Source organism: Tenrec ecaudatus, chromosome 13, assembly GCF_050624435.1.
Source record: "Tenrec ecaudatus isolate mTenEca1 chromosome 13, mTenEca1.hap1, whole genome shotgun sequence".
NCBI classification, from domain to species: domain Eukaryota; kingdom Metazoa; phylum Chordata; class Mammalia; order Afrosoricida; family Tenrecidae; genus Tenrec; species Tenrec ecaudatus.
Window position 1 is genome coordinate 93,843,098 of NC_134542.1, and position 16,515 is coordinate 93,859,612.

Here is a 16,515-nt window from a genome sequence, read left to right on the forward strand (position 1 = left end):
GCCACACTACGATATTTTCTCACCAGGGCTATGATAACAAAGTTCAGGAAGATAGAAAACAACAAGCACAGGTGAGGGTGTGGAGAGTCTGGGACGAATACACTGCTAATGGGACTGCCAAACGGTGCAACCACTGTGGAAAATGTCAACTTGTGTTGTTTGTTGGTGGTGCCATTGAGTTGGTTCTGACTCAGAGCAACTCTATGTACAACAGAATTGAACACCACTCTATCCTGCACTGTCTTCAAAATTGTTCTTTTGTTTGAGCCCATTGCTGCAGCCACTGTGAATTCATCTCGAGGGCCTTCCTCTCTTCTGTTGCCCCTGCATTTTACCAAGTATGATGTCCTTCTTCAGGGACTGGATGCTCCAGATAACATCTCCAAAGTATGTGAGACAAAGTCTCACTATCCTTGCCTCTAAGGAGCATTCTGGCTGTACTTCTTCCAAGATGGATTTAGTTGTTCCTTTGGCAGTCTATGGTACTTTCAATATCCTTCACCAATAGCAGAGTGCCAATGCATCCATTTGTCTTCTTCATTCAATGTCTAACTTTCACATGTATATGAGGCAATTGTTTATATCACCATAGGAGGAGAGAGAGACCAAGCTTCAACCTGATGCACCAAATGTGAATACAACATATCACCATGTACCAGGGAACCAATAGAGAGGTCCACAGGGCCGGCCCTAATCCAACTATGTGGACACCCCCCCCCGCCCGAAGAATACATTTGAGAGGACAGCACTGGGACTATATCATGGGGAGAGGGGCACGTCAGATGAGAGCACACAGGTGAAACACAAAGGGATGGAGAGGGAGGAGAGGACATTGTGGCCCACTAAGCCCCATGGACGATGTTCCTGCCTAGAGCAGACAACACACTGTAGGAGGACCGTAGTGCCGGCCCCACCACAGGACACAGCATCCCTCACTGAACCATGGCGCCACAGGGGACAGCACGGAGACACAGTGTGGGAATAGTGCACAGTCTGGCTCCATCACGCTGGGACAAGGCACTGGGGCCATTCAGCAGAGCAGCCGGGGGAGCAGAGTGATGAAACCCCTGGGAATACCAAAAATAGACTTTGGAGACAGGGTGTGGCACCCTATCAGAGTCAACTGGAAAATACTCCAAACTTAAAGGCCAACAAACAGACCTTGAACTATTTATTGGCCTCTCCGTTTTTGTCAGTGGCTTTCTGTTATTGTGCTTGTTTTTTGCTGCTGTAATTGTTTTGTTGGTTTTGACTTTCTTTGTTGTTTTATTTGACTTTGCCTGGATTTTGCACTTATTAATGTATCTGCATGTCTATCTAAATAAGATAGATGGGATAAATAATTCTGAGATGAAAAGAACGAGACCAATGATTCGGGGGGAATATGGGAGAAGGGGAGGTGGGAGAAAGGAAATCAGGGGGGAGGCAGGGTGGACCAACCCAGGGACATGAGAACAATAAGTGATATGAAATCAATGGCGAGGAGGGTGTAAGAGCCCTGGTAAGACTTGATCAAGGGCAATGTAACTGAGAGGAATTACTGAAATCCAAATGAAGGCTGAACATGATATGAGACAAGAGGAAAATAAAAGGAAATAGAGGAAAGAATTGGAGGCAAAGGCATTTATAGAGTTCTAATTACAGGCATGTACATATGAAAAAATATTTATATATGATGATGGGGAAATAAATCTATGTGCATATATTTATAAGTTTAGTATTAAGGTCACAGATGGACATTGGGCCTCCACTCAAGTACTCCCTCAATGCAAGAATACTTTGCTCTATTAAACTGGCATTCCATGATGCTCACCTTCCCAACGTAATCACAGGAGACAAAGTGGGTGCATAAACAAACGTGGTAAAGAAAGCTGATGGTGTCCAGCTATAAAAAAAATATAGCATCTGGTGTCTTAAAGTCTGGATGAACTATCTGGAGGAAAAACAGTGGGACCGACAGTTCTGGGGGGACTTGGGGTGGGGGGTTAGGGGGGTAAGGAAGTGGTGTTAACAAACACAGGGACAAGGGAACAACATGGAACCCAAAATGGTAGTGAGGGGGGAGTGGCAGGCCTGGTGGGGAATGATCAAGGGTAAGGTTGCGTAGAGAAGAAGTATAGCTGTAGCTCAGGTGGGGACGGAGCATGGTAGTGGGGCAGGAGGAAAGTCAAGGGAGATGGAGGAAAGAGCTAGGAGTCAAGGAGCATTTATGGAGGTCTAGACAAAGACATATACACGCAAATATATATATGAGGATGGGGAAATAGATCTGTGTCTATATTCATAGGTTTAGTATTAAGGTGGCTGAAGGACCTTGGGCCTCTACTCAAGCACTCCCTCAATGCATGAAAATTTTCTTTTATTAAATTTGCACTCTATAATGCTCACTCTCCCGACACAACTGCTGAAGCCAAAGTGGGTGAACAAGTAAATGTGGTGAAGAAAGCTGATGGTGCCTGGCTATCAAAAGAGATAGTGACTGGGGTCTTAAAGGCTTGAAGATAAACAAGCGGCCATCTAGCTCAGAAGCAACAAAGCCCACATGGAAGAACACACCAGCCTGTGTGATCGCGTGGTCCCGAAGGAATAAGTTATCAGGCATCTAAGAACAAAAAATCATATAATTGGCTGCACACATCCATGATACGATCGCCGAAGACAAACGGGTGCATAAGCAAATGTGGCGAAGAAAGCTGATGGTGCCCGGCTATCAAAGAGATAGTGTCTGGGGTCTTAAAGGCTTGAAGGTGAACAAGCGGCCATCTAGCTCAGAAACAATAAAGCCCACATGGAAGAAGCACACCAGCTGGTGAGATCACGAGGTGCCAAAGTGACCAGGTATAAGGCATCATGCAAAAAAAAAAGAAGAATATATATATGTGTGTGTGTATGTGTGTGCACCATATTGAATGAAGGGGGAAGTGCAGAGTGGAGACCCAAGGCCCAAGTTTCGGCCACTGGAGATCCCCTCATAGAGGGGTTAAGGAGAGGAGATGGGTCAATCAAGGTGCGATGTAGTACCGATGAAGAATACAACTTTCCCCCAGATCCTGGATGCTTCCTCCCCCCAACTACCATGATCCGAATTCTACCTTGCAGGACTGGATAGGGCAGAGGTTGTACACTGGTGCATATGGGAGCTGGAGGCACAGGGAATCCAGGGTGGATGATACCTTCAGGACCAGGGGTGTGAGGGGCAATGCTGGGAGAGTGGTGGCTGAGTAGGTTGGATAGGGGGAACTGATTACAAGGATCCACATATGACCTCCTTCCTGGGAGATGGACGGCAGAGAAGGGGGGAAGGGAAACTCCGGATAGGGCAAGATATGACAAAATAACAATCTATAAATTATCAAGGGCTCATGAGGGAGGGGGAGTGGGGAGGGAGGGGGGAAAAAGAGGATCTGATGCAAAGGGCTTAAGTGGAGAGCAAATGCTTTGAAAATGATTAGGGCAAAGAATGTACAGAAGTACTTTATACAATTGATGTATGTATATGTATGGATTGTGATAAGAGTTGTATGAGCCCCTAAAAATATTTTTAAAAATATAGCATCTGTTGTCTTAAAGTCTTGGAGATAAACAAGCAGCCATCTAGCTCAGAAGCAACAAAGCCCTCAGGGAAGAAGCACACCAGCCTGTGTCGAAGGGATAAGGTATCAGGGATCAAATAACAAAACATCATATTGATGGGTAGTATGGAGTGAGGACCCAAAGCTCATCTGTAGATAACTGGACATCCCATTACAGAAGGGTCACGGGGAGGAGAAGAGCTAGTCTGGGTGCAGTATAGCACCAATGAAACATTAAACTTTTCTATAGTTCTTAAATGCTTCTTCCCCTCCACTATCATGATCCCAATTCTACCTTAAAAATTAGCTAGACCAGAGGATGTACACTGGTACAGATCAGAACTGGAAACACAGGGAATCCAGGACAGATAAACCCAGGACCAGTGGTGAGTGTGGTGATACCATGAGGGGAACGGAAGGTGTGGTTGAAAGGAGAACCGACTACAAGGATCTACATATAATCCCCTCCTTGAGGGATGAACAACAGAAAAGTTGGTGAAGGAAAACATTGGACAGTGTAAGACATGATAAAATAAAAATAATTTATGAACTAGTAAGGGTTCATGATGGAGCGGGGATGGGGAGGGAGGGAAAAAGTGAGAAGCTGACACCAAGAGCTCAAGTAGAAAGCAAATGTTTTGAGAATGATGAGGGCAATGAATGTACAAAGTGCTTGACACAATGGATGGATGTATGGATTATGATAAGAGTTTTATGAGCCCCCAATAAAATGATTTTTAAAAAAGAAAATACCATGACTTACGTCAGGCATACCTTATTCTCCAAGTAACATCCTTGCTTTATAACATTCTAAAGAGGTCTAAATATGACTCGATATAGCAATCCAAGTACTAGGCATATACCCTAGAGAAATAAGAGCCAGGGCATTGCTTTACTTATGGTCATGGCATTACTAACCCCAAAAGCAAAGAGATAGAAACAACCTAAGTTCCATCAGTGGTTGAATGGATAAATATTCATGAATGTTATTAACATCAAAGGCTAATGAAGAATTTGTGAAACACCTCATAGCATAAATGGACCTAGAGCACATTATGGAGCCAAATGACTCAATCACAAAGCAACAATATTGTATGGAAACACTATTTTATATATATTTTTAAAGGCAAAGAAAGATTTGTACACAGAAGGAGATGTCCTTTGATGATTACCAGAAATCAGAAGGGAGGGTAGGAAAAATCACCAATTGATATTAGACACCCATCAATTTGGGTAACGCGGAAGTCAATGTACTAAATAGGAGTGATTAGCACAGTAGCATAAGAAGCACACAGGAATTACACAGGAATTATTAAAAAACAAAGGTAATTAACTATTACATAAAAAATCCTGTGATATCAGCATTTACAATAATCTACAAGTGAGTATATAGTCAGACAAACTGAACCAGTATAGATTGTTGAATGGTCAACTTCTTGGACCATTTGTAGGTTTGGCAGAGAATATTTCTGTACATGAAATTGTATGTACTATAAATATGCCCATGCATATAATAGAGCAAACCTGGGGCAAAATTCTGGAATTTTAAAACCATAAGTAAACAATGTGAGGTCTCGGCGCTTGGGGGCTGTGTTATAGCCATGGGGTACAGCTAAATTGGTTGGCATAACATCATTCACCAAAACAGTGTTCTATACCCTCCTGGACTGGCAACTTAAAAATTTATGAGTAGCTATCTAATATTCAACTGTTAGTCTTTCTCTTTCTGAGAGAAATAAGTGTGAAGAAAATCCGACTGAAAGAAACAATTAGTCTGAAGAACTAATTGACCTCAGGAACAGCAGCCTCCTCTACCCTGAGGCCAGATGAGATGCTGCTGCCTAACACTCACAATTCTGATGGAAGCCACAGAAAGTTCTCCATAGAAGAGGAGAACATGCAAAATCATGGAGAATACCAGACTTACTGCTCTGATTTACTTAACAGTTCATGACTTGTACAATTTTTACTTAATCAGTCAATATTTACATTGATTAACAAGACTTTCACTCTCTTGCTTGGTGCCCTGCTTAAAAAGAGAGAGAGAAATTAGGTATGTGTTTATACATGTATGTCATATGTTTACATGCAACAAAACTAGAAACAAAACCAAGGAGTAAAAACAGGTGGCACCATAAATTGAATGGGTAGGTGAATCTTTATTTCATCATTTCCATTATAAAGATGTGGAATATAATCCTTATTTTGTATGTATGATATGTTGCATAGTTTAGTAGGTAGGAAAAGACTCATTATTAAGAAATTCAATGTATGAACGAACAGGTGCTGTATTTCAAAAGCCTTTAAATACTAATGATTATCCAGTTAGATTTGACAGTCATGGCTACCAGGATGATGGTAATTGTTACAATTCTTAAAGTAAAATCCGCATTATGAAACAATCATATTTTGATGATGATACCTGGCATGAAAATTCTAGAAGGAGGCAACAAAAATGCTAGTGGGAGAAAAAATGATAAGGTAAGAAATAATTCGGGTTTCAAATGATTAACTGGAAAAGCAAAGCATCTTAAGGACCGAAATACAAACAATGCCCACCTCAACCAAACAAAACAAAGTACAAATACCCTAACGAACAAAGTCAACCCATATCTGACCTTCCAAACTACAAGGCAAGGACCAGCGAGGAAGTGCACACACTCATAAAATGTCAGTCGTAAAACCAAAACTACACAATAGAATGACCATCATTTATATATAAGCAAAGTAGATGTGTCAGGTTTAAAGGGGAAAAGAGAGCAAATTTTCAGGTTATAAAACCAAAAACAGAGACAAACTTGAACCTCACCTGTACACTTGCCATCAGAGAAGTAGTGTTTAAAATTGGCTTTCAAAAGCGAACGGAAAAGATAAGCAAGTGTCTCTAAGTCAAATTCCACTAAAATTGCAAGCTTGCCGAAGTTCAGAACATGCAAAAATGAATGAAAGGAAAACAACACTGCGCGGAAGAGACACCTTAGGAAACTACCCATATTAGAGTTATAAATTCCATGACCTTTTTTCTTTGACACTTAGATAATTGATTAATTAACTGATTCTTTCTGGCAACACCTCAAGGTCATTTAACTGCAACTCTCAAAAGAATAGATCGTAGTTAATCCTTGAAGATCCAGCTGTAAGCAATGTGTATGTCTGCATACATTTACATCTGTGTGCACATGGGTTGTAAAAGAGAGAAGAAAAGCTTATTATCTATAATTTAAAATTTATGAGTAGGTAATTAGACAATAACTTCCACCAGTTGAGACCCCTGAAGAGGGATTTTAGTTGTGTCCCGCGTATGCTTTTTCTGGAGGTGAGTTAGTTAGTTGATTGTGCCAACCTGACTGATAAACACATGTGGGGTTAATTGAAGGGCTGAGGGATAAATGGCTTGGTGAGCCTCGCCTTACTAGTTCTCGGGTCTCTTGCTTTGTTGTACCAGGATGCAGCTGTCTTGGCAGTTCCCTGCTTCAGCTTGCAGGGCTGACTTCCTGCAAGACATCCCCACGGAGAAGCCACATTACCCGATGCAGCCCTGGGTGCTAGAGCAGCTGTGTGGAGACCCCTGCCAGTGCGGAAATGCTTACACCTTCACTGACTCGGCTTTCCTCCTGCAGTCAGCAGCATTGGGTCTGTTTTGTGAGATGGAGGAGGACTTTGTGGATTGGTGTTGGACATATGGGTTAATGTTGGACTTGTGGGCTTGGCCAGCACTGGGTTGGGCTGTTTTCTTGATGCGCACTTAACCTTCAAAAAAAAAACCTCTCTCTGTACATGAGTTTCTGTGGATTTGTTTCTCTAAAGTACCCAGACTAACACAGGAGGGTTAAATCAAGTTAAAGTTCCTTTATTTCTTTGCACACTTTTAAATTGGATTGTAGCGTGTTCCATAAATTATAGAGATTAGACTCTTTTTCAAATGTGTCTCTGCCAAAATGTTGCCCATCTGTAAGATCTCTTTTTTACAGTTGCTGAGTGTTTGATTTTTAGGAAGTCAGTTATGTAGTTTATTTTCTGCTGTTTGTACACTCTGTGTAATGTTTGATATTCTATGCTTGCCTTGGAGTAGGCCCCCTATGTTTTAAAAATAGGGGTATTTTTGCTTCCAGGAACTTTATAGGTTTAGGTTTAAGACTTTGGTCATTGATCCATTTTTGGTTAATTTTTGTATATGGTATGAGTTATGGGTCCTGTTCCATTTTTCTCCAAATGGTTATGCATGCAATGGCCTCCACCTTATTTGCTCATAGATGGGAGGATCTGTTTTTCAATTCTGTACCATTGGTCTATGTGCTTTTCATCTCAGTACCAAGCTGTTTGATATCATGGCTGTACTGCGGGTTGTGAGTTGTGAGGTTGCGAAGTACGCGGTCTCCTCCTTTGTTTTTCATGGTGCTTTAGCTGTCCATGGCTTGTCTTTCCTTTGCATATCAAGTGGGAGAGTAGTCTTTCCATTTCAATAAAGAATGTTGGTGGAATTTGCATTGGGCTTTCACCATATCTACAGATTGTTTTCAGGAGTCAGAGAAGGCTTTCCATGCTCATAAAGTGTTACAGTCTCAGAAATCCTGAAGAGCAGTTCTAAAGTGTGGCTTTCAGTTGGCGTCAACTCAATGGCCGTGCATTTGGTTTTCCATAAAATGTTTTTGGTATTAATGATATTTTCACAAGGTTTGTCTTCTTATCTATGAGCTTTGTAACCCCACCCCCATACACCATTTATATGTCACTTTTGTTTCTTTGTATAAGGTTTTTTGTTTTGTTCAAATAAATGTTTTAGGTCCCTGATTAGATTGAGTCCTGATACTTGATCCCTTTGGGGGCTATTGGAAATGGTATTATCTTCTTGGTTATGAAGTTCTCTTTGTCAGTGGTGATGCTATATGATAGGCATTGGTGTGCTAACCTCAAGGTCAGCAGGTCAAACCCACCAGCAAATCCGTGAGATAAATATATCTGCCTCTGTAACGATTTGTAGTCTTGAAGTCCCTATAAAGATTTGATAAGAGTTGGAATCAACTTCAGGACAATGGACTTGGTTAGTGTAGAGAGAAATCCAACTGATTTCTTTCTATTTATTGTTGCCCCCCTCCACTTTGTGGAAGCCTTCTATTACAGGAACCTTTTTGTGGCATCTAGGAGAGTTTCTATGTACAGAATCATGCAATTGACACCTAGGGCTAGTTTTATGTATTCTTTACCAACATGGATGCTCTGTAGTTCCCATTCTTGACTTAATGCTCTCACTCTAACTTTCGGTAATGAGTGTTTACAAAGGGTATCATTATCTTATTCCTCATCTGCAATGGGTTCCTTTCAGCCCTCCCTTGAGAAGGTTTACTTTGTATAGAAGGCCTTTGTTTGTTTTTTAAACATTTTATTAGAGGCTCATAAAACTCTTATCACAATCCATACATATATCAATTGCGTAAAGGAAATTTATACATTCATTGCCCTCATCATTCTCAAACATTTGCTCTCCACTTAAGCCCCTGGCATCAGCTCCTCATTTCCCCCCCTTCCTCCCCCTCCTCCCTCCCTCATGAACACTTGGTAATTTATAAATTATTATTTTGTCATAGCTTACACTGTCCTATGTCTCTCTTCACTCAATTTCTTGGTGTCCGTTCCCCAGAGAGGAGGTTATATGTAGATCCTTGTAATGGGTTCCCCCTTTCCACCCCACCTTCCCTCTACCCTCCTGATATCACCACCCACCACAGGTCCTGAAGGGATCATCTGCCCTATGTTTCCAGTTCCTATCTGTACCAGTGTATATCCTCTGGTCCAGCCAGATTTGCAAAGTAGAATTGGGATCATGGTAGTGGGGTGGGGGTGGGGGTGAAAGAGCATTTATGAATTAGAGGAAAGTTGTATGTTTCATCATTGCTACATCACACTCTGACTGGCTCATCTCCACCCTGTGACCCTTCCATAAGGGATGTCCAATTGCCTACAGATGGGCTTTGGGTTTCCACTCTGCACTCCCCCTCATTCACAATGATATGATTGTTTGTTCTGATGATGCCTGATACCTGATCTCTTCAACACCTCGTGATCGCACAGGCTGGTGTGCTTCTTCTACGTGGGCTTTGTTGCTTCTGAGCTAGATGGCCGCATGTTTACCTTCAAGCCACTAAGACCCCAGATGCTATATCTTTTGATAGCTGGGCACCCCTCAGCTTTCTTCACCACATTTGCTTATGCACTCGCTTTGTCTTCAGCGATTGTGTATGGCAGGTGAGCATCATGGAATACCAGTTTAATTGAACAAAATATTCTTGTGTTGAGGGAGTACTTGAGTAGAGGCCCAATGTCCATCTGCTATCTTAATACTAAATGTGTACATATATGCACATAGACCTATTTCGACATCCTCATATATAAATATATTTCCATATGTACATATATTTATTTAGACCTCTATAAATGCCCTTTGCCTCCTAGTTCTTTTCTCTATTTCTTTTTACTTTCCTCTGTCCTACTGTCATGTTCAGCCTTCATTTGGGTTTCAGTAATTCCTCTCAGTTACATTCCCTTGTTCATGCCCTATGAAGTCTCCTACACCCAGAGTGGAGCATATCTTGGCCCACCAAGCCTTGAGGATGATATTCCCGCTCAGAGCAGCCAAGCCACAGAGAAGACCATATGACCGGCACCACTATGAGACACAACATCCCTCACTGACCCATAGCCCTGTAGGGTACAATGCTAGAGACACAGAGTGGGAATTGCACCCAATATGATCCCACCACACCGAGGCAAAACACTAAGGGCATGCAACAGAACAGCAAGGAGAACAGAGCAATGAAGTCTCCGGGGAATACCAAAAATAGACTTTCAGATCAGGGCTTGGTGCCCCATCAAACTCTACCGGAAAACACTCCAAAGGCCAACAAACTGTCCCTGAACTAACGAAAAGCTTTTCTTTCATAGTTGTGTTTTGTTTTTTTTTGTCGTTGACTTGCTGTTGTTTTTGTTTTGTCTTATTATGTTGCTTGGTTTTGCTCTGTCTTGTTTTTGTGCATGTTATTATCTCCGCAGGTCTGTCTAAATAAGATAGGCTGGATGAATAATCTGGAGGAGAAAACAGCAGGACCAACAGTTCCAGGGGACACAGGAGAAGGGGAGGTGGGGGTAAGGAAGTGGTATTAACAAACCCAGGGACAAGGGAACAACATGTGATCCAAAATCGGTGGTGAGGAGGTCTTTAATTTATGGTTGAGTGCTTTTCCGTATATTCCTATGTTGTCAAAAGTTTTGATCGATAGAAAAGCCTTTGCTTTTTGTCAAATGCCTTTTCTGCATTGAAATGATCCTTTGATTCTTTCCCTTTGTTGTTAATATGCTGAATTACATGATTGATTTTGAAACATGAAGCCATCCTTACATTTCCGATATGAATCCCACTTTGTCCTGGCATTTCATTGTTTGAGATGCTATTGAATCCTATTGGCTAAATTTTATTGAGAATTTTGAATCTGTTTGGATTCATGAGGGTATATTGTTTTATAATTTGATTTCTTAATGGTATCTTTGTCTGCTAAGTATCAGTGTTATATTGGCTGCTTAGAATGAACTAGGGAGAAGTTCTTCCATTTCCATGTTCTTGAATAGCTTGAGGAGAATTGGTTTCAACTTTTATCTGAATGTTTGGCAAAAGTCTGCAGAAAGGCAATCCAGACCAAGGCTTTGTTTGTTTGTAGTTTATTTCTTTTATGTGACCTCTTCAGTGTTTTATTTTGTTATGTGTATATTTAAATTTTCTACCCCAGTTGTGGTAAGTTGGTAGTGTTTTTCTAGAAATGTGTCCCTTTCTTCCAAGTTTTCAAATTTGTTGGAATAATGATTTTCACAATATTCTGAGAACTCAAAGTTTGATCTTTTTGGTGTCTCTCTCAGATGTAATGAGGTTTCTACTCCTGTAAAGAGTTCTAGTCTCAGACTCCCATAGGGCAGTTCTACCCTGTCCTAAAGGGTCACTATGAGTTGGCATCAACTCGTTGGTTTGGTTTTAGTTTTTGTATGTGATATTTTATTTTTCCTGAGCTGCTCCCAGAATTCTTTCTTTGTCTTTGATTATGGAGAGTTGGATTATGAAGTACCTTGATGATTTTGTTTTGATGTCTGTCCTGTATGGGGTTACCTGAGGTTCTTGAAGGAAAATCTCCTCATCTTTCATGATATAAAACGAGTTGTCTGTGCAAATCTTTAGTAATTCTCTCTGTTCTCTGATGTTACTCTTGTTGGTTGTTTTTTCTTGTTCTGGAATAATCATGTACAAATCATTCCTCTTAATAGTATTTCACATAACTCTTAGGCTCTTTTTCTTCATTATTTTCAATGACCATTCCTGAAAGAGACTAGTATCAAGAAGGTTGCCACTATTTTGCTGATTCAATTTACTTAATTTTAACTTAAATTTAACTCCATGTCTAGGGAGTTATAAAATTTTGATATTTTATTAATCTTCTGCATTTCTGGTTACTATTTTGTATAATTTTTAGTTATCCTTTTATTTTGTCATCATATTCTTTGTTTTTCTTCATTTTCCACAGAGATTTGATTGTGTCTTCCTGGATCTCTTTAAAGATCTCATATAAAATCTTTTAAAATGTCTAATCAGGTAGTTCTACTGCCATTTCCTCCACAAGGTTTTCTGTCTATTTTGGTCTCTTCTTTGAGCGATTGTTTCCTGCTTTCTTATATTGATTTGATATATAATCTGAGGCATTTGGGGCTTGTTAAGTTTATTTATTTCCATTGCTTGCATGTTAGTTTGCTTCATCTCTTGTTTTTATTTTGTTTTGCTTTATGTAGACAGGTAAAACAGTCCTGCGTTTTTGGTTGCTAACCTCTCTCTGGGTGTGTGGGATAGCAGCTGGCAATGAACTGTAGGGTCCTGTGGATTTGAGCTAGTACCTAATGTCCCCATTGGAGGTCACGATAGGACATCTCCATAACTGCTGTGAAGGAGTACTTCCAAAATATATGGGACAAGCCCTCTGTGAATGGATGCAGGCATGCATCTGTATTTCTGTACATGTTGGGGCATGAAGGCATTTTGATTCTCGGCCTACCTAAACTCTCTGGGTGTGAGATATGGCATTGCCAATGGGTAGATGTGGTTGCAGGTATTAGCCACTTCTACTCACCATTAGGCAGAGATGCAACTTGCATCTCCTGAGGTGTGCTGGGCATTGCCCCTGAGGTGATGGAGCTGGCCTTTTAGTTACTAGGTATGGGGAGTTCACATTAGTACCAAGCACCGGGTTATGGTCACCGGGGTGTGCTGCAGTGGTAGCTGGGGGGTTGGGTGAGGGCACGTGGATTCTTATTTCGTTTTTCACTCCGCATTTCTCTCTGTCTGTCTTTGACCGGGGATTCTGTGAAGTTGCCTCCTGTTCTCCTCACCTGGGACGCTGTTTGTTTTGGCTCAAGATGGCCATGCTGACAGTTTTCCCCTCTTCATTTTTCCCTCCCATCATCAGGTTCACCTGTCTTTGACCTAATTTGTGATCCTTTCCTTTAGTGCTCAAAATCCCAGAATTATCACCTGTCTCAGTTTGACTTGCTCTCTTGGGTTTTTGTTGTGGAGGGTTGGTGTGGTGTCACTGCCTAAGTCACCATCTGGACTCCTCTCCCCCTTCAGGATCTATTAGTCTACACAGCATCAGGTACAATTTAGGGGATATAAGGCTGGTATAGTGACATATTAACACACTGTTTAAACTACAGAGTCATAGAAATGATTAAATACTTAAAATATGGGCCTATATCCCAGAAGGGTTTATATGAGGAATACATGGATCTTCTGGGATTAGCCAACTTTGAGATTTAAAATATCAAGAAAATGCAAATATTGTACCACATGGCCTAGAAATTAAAAGAATGGCTTTCAAAATAAATGCAGTCATATCTGCTTTCATTCTGATTCTTAATTCTTTAATATGACTAGTTTTGTTGGCTTTTCTATTCCTTATAATAAAAGGGATCCTAAAACAATTGACATCTGAATACTTCAAAGTAGACATAAAATTGCCTTAGGGTATATCAGTATCTACACCATTTTTTAACATTTTATTAGGGGCACATACAACTCTTATCACAGTCCATACATATACATACATCAATTGTATAAAGCACATCTGTACATTCTTTGCCCTAATCATTTTTGAAGCATTTGCTCTCCACTTAAGCCCTTTGCATCAGGTCCTCTTTTTTCCCCTCCTTCCTCGCTGCCCCCTCCCTCATGAGCCCTTGATAATTTATAAATTATTATTTTGTCATATCTTGCCCTATCCGGCGTCTCCCTTCACCCCCTTTTCTGTTTTCCGTCCCCCAGGGAGGAGGTCACATGCAGATCCTTGTAATCGCTTCCCCCTTTCCAAACCAGTCACCCTCTACCCTCCCAGTATCGCCCCTCACAGTCCTGGTTGCAAACCTAACCAAAGAAAGGAGGGAACAAATCTCAATAGCAAGAATAAGGGAAGAAAGAGGGGTCATTACAACAGACCCTAATGAAATCAAAAGGATAGTTACACAGTACTATGAAGGATTGTACTCCAATGAATTCATCAATTTGGAAGACATGGACAAATTCCTGGAAAAACAATCCCTCCCTAGACTATCCTCGGTGGACATCAAGAATCTCAACAGACCCATAGCAATAGAAGAAATAGAAAAGGTTATCAAGGGATTACCAACAAAGTATTCATCTGGGGAGGAAGAGGTGAAATTATCATTATTTGAAGATGATATGATTTTATATATGGAAAATCCCAAAAGTTCTACAAGGGAATTACTGGAAGCAATTGAGGAGTCTGGCAGAGTGGCAGGATACAAGATCAACAAACAGAAGTCCATCGGACTGTTATACATATCAGATAAGACCACAGAAGAAGAGATCAAAAAGGTGGTACCCTTCACAATAGCCAAATACAAATTGAAATATCTAGGGATACACCTGACTGAAAAAAACAAAAGATCTATACAGGGAAGACTATAGAACACTATTACAAGAAACCAAGAGCGACCTCTACATCAGTTTTTATCAAAGCAAATTCAAGTAACAAAATATCAAGTATTGGTAAAGACATCTTTACAATATAATATTTTGTACATGTTTCTTAGCCAAAGTTGTTGAGTTTATTATTCACAATGATTACCCAGTTCATGGAAATTAATAGTTAGGAATTTTATTGAGAATTATTCCTTCACCAAATAAGTTTCTTATTTTAAAGAAGGCAAAACACAATTCACAAAAAAGAACTGATTTACTGTAAGAACTCTGAATCATTTTAGGGATTTATACATTTGCCAGTTCTCAAAAACCTGCTAAAGATTTATCAAAATGTTTACCAAAGAAGGAGGAATTTATGAGAAAGAGAGAGATAATGTGATTACATTTGATTTGCAACTGACTAAAACTAAGACTGGAGAAAATTAAAGATATTCTTGGGACGCTGTCTCACATGCGGTGATTTTCAAGCCTCAAAAATAAACCAGTCTTTCCAAAGAATCCACTATCTGTGAGTGAGGTCAAAACTTATCTTTGGTTGATAACGCAGACTCACTTAGCAAGCTCATTTCAGGGATGACTTCTCAAAGTGTCTCAATACTGTTAGTTGAGATCGTCTGCTTCCAACATCTGCTGCTACTTGTGCAATTCTGTTACAGCTGAAGCGGAGACTTTGCTGTTCACTGTACACTCTGCTGGGTGCGCCTTCCTCTCACTTGAGTTTAATGAATTTGTAAACATAAAGCTTCTTTGCCTCCACAGATAGTCTTTCCTTCCTCAACTTCCAGACAGTGCTACAGCCAATCTACGACTAGGGAGTCAATTCTGACTCAGAGAGACCCTCTTTCCGGCACCTCAGTCTGACCTTTCTTCCATGGAGCAGCTGGTAGATTTGAACTGCCAACCTTGTGGCTTGCAGCCCACAGCCTAAGCCACAGCACCACGAGGGCTTCTCATAATCCTTGGAGTCGATTTGGACTTATATGGGTTTCTGAGGCTGTCTAACTTCACAGGGAGCAGACAGATTCATCTTTTTGCAGCACAGCAGCTGGTGGGTTTGAAACACCAACCTTGTGAGAAATAGTCCAACGTAAAGTGGTGATTCATTGCTAAACTTCTTCCCTTCATGTGGGAAATCTAAGTTTGATTCATCATCAATGAACTTCTTGCTTAGAAGCCACCTGTCTGTCAGTGGAGAGTTATGTGTCGCAAGGACGTTGAACAGGTTTCAGCAGAGCCTCCATGGATTAGAGCTAGGTTATAGGACCAACATGAACCAAGAGAAGCTGCGAAAGAATGGACTCTCACAATAAAGACAGATTAGGAAGGAATGCCTGGCAATCTACTTCCAAACAACAGCCAACGAAAATGTCTGGGTTGTAATGGATCATAGAAATTATTCAGGAATAAGCAGCGTTTTTCCTTCCCTTGGGCATGGGATTGTCAATAAGAACTTATTTATTTCTTTTCCTATATTTATTTCTTATTTGGGGCTCCTTTTTAGGCACATTCAATTGATATTAACTGGCTCTAGGGCTTAAGTGTTATGATATTTTAATAGCCCTTTTCGTTTTTCTTCTCAAATCTTTCTTCTCTGACAGTATCAAGCTCATCTTTCACTCTAAACTTGATTTGCAGATGTGTACCTTGATCTCTGGCCCCACCCTGCTGCGCTCTTTCCCCATGTTTTCATCACCCGCTTTTTATATCTGACTTGCTCTCTGACATCTTGAACCCGATATAGAATAATTGAACTCATTACATCACCTCCAGACTTTTTTTTTAATGAGAGAGGGAAAAAAATACAAAGAAAGAAAAATCATCTTTTCTCAGTTTTTATTATAATGGTAACTTTCTCCAACAACATCAAAATCATTTAAACTTAAAATCCTGCTTTCGCCTTTGCCATTTCTTCTTGTC